Source organism: Penaeus monodon, chromosome 23, assembly GCF_015228065.2.
Source record: "Penaeus monodon isolate SGIC_2016 chromosome 23, NSTDA_Pmon_1, whole genome shotgun sequence".
In the NCBI taxonomy this organism is placed as follows: domain Eukaryota; kingdom Metazoa; phylum Arthropoda; class Malacostraca; order Decapoda; family Penaeidae; genus Penaeus; species Penaeus monodon.
Genome location: NC_051408.1, coordinates 37,386,191 through 37,387,442, shown reverse-complemented (window position 1 = coordinate 37,387,442; position 1,252 = coordinate 37,386,191). Strand labels below are relative to the sequence as shown.

The 1,252-nt window shown below is 31.8% G+C and overlaps 1 protein-coding gene across 1 annotated transcript in view; it reads left to right on the top strand.

Annotated features, from left to right (window-relative positions):
- Positions 1 to 1,252, top strand: part of LOC119588233 (zinc finger protein ubi-d4 B-like) — a gene marked incomplete in the record, with an annotated part of 40,143 nt that overhangs the window by 5,608 nt on the left and 33,283 nt on the right.

Sequence of the window (1,252 nt, the reverse complement as noted above, 5' to 3'; positions counted from 1 at the left end):
TGTTTATAGATCCCATATGCAAGTTTGTGTTGTTTCATATCTGTTTAGGCTGCATCTTTAGGCAACAGTTGTTTTAAGGAGAGTGTGCAGCTTCTGTAAATACATTAGTTATAATCTTAAAAGACTGAGCAGGTTATTTCAAATACATTAGGGAGTTACTTTAATAATTTATGAAGCAGACTCATTATTACCTTTTTTTTTTTTCTTCAAATCTCTTCATTTTTCCTTCATTTATCAACTACAGGAATATCAGTCTGTCACAGTTTACCAGATATGAATGAACAGTGACACCTACATTACCCTAGGGTTTTTGCTTTGAGGTAGATTAAAAGTTTTCTGGCTGATTTTAAAGGAAAACATATGATTCTGAAATGCAGAAGAGGTTATTTTGTACACTTTGATTAAACTCACTTTTTATGTAACCATGTCAAGAAATTTCTTTCATTGGTTATGAAAAAGGGCAAAAAATTATATTCTTTGTGAGAACTGATTGCTGGGACATATTTTTTTAAAAGTTAGTATTTAGTTTAATGATCTTCATTGTTACCTGGTATATAATTCATCAACATCTAATCATGTTTTCTCTAATGGCACACAGCACTGGCTCCTCAAAAAGGTATATAAACAGTCATGTTTATTCATAATTTATCAAGCATGATTTCACTTTTGTTATGAACTTAGGACATAACCATTATTTCATATATGTTTGTTATGCTTCACCCCAATTTTGATTTTTTTTTTCCAATTAATGTTGATATGCTCCTGGTGCATATTGTTCAGCATGATTATGTTGCAGAGTTGAGCTTCACTTTTGATATCGGACAGCATGGTAGATGAAGGTAGTTGACATATATCAGAGTGCATGAGTAGATACAGTACAATTGAATATGCTTTAGTGCCCAGTGATATTCATGTACTTAGAATAAAGGTCATGAATTTAGTGAACTTAGGTGAGCTTTTGTTGGCTGACATTCATTGTTGGTGTGAATTATTAATTGCAACCAATTCTCTGTTTATTTAAGGTAACTGACAGTATGGTTATAATTTATAATGAGTGGAAGCTTTTGTTGGGTAGTCAGTAAGTCTGTCTGTTGCTTCAGAACATTTTTTGGATAGTTTTACAAGTTTTCTGTCAGTGCTAAACATGATTTAAAAGCATGATTATGATTTAAGGAAAGTCCAGTGTTTATTATGAATGTTCAGGATGAAATAAGTAGTATTGATTCATTGTTAGATAGGATTCAGTGCCTGC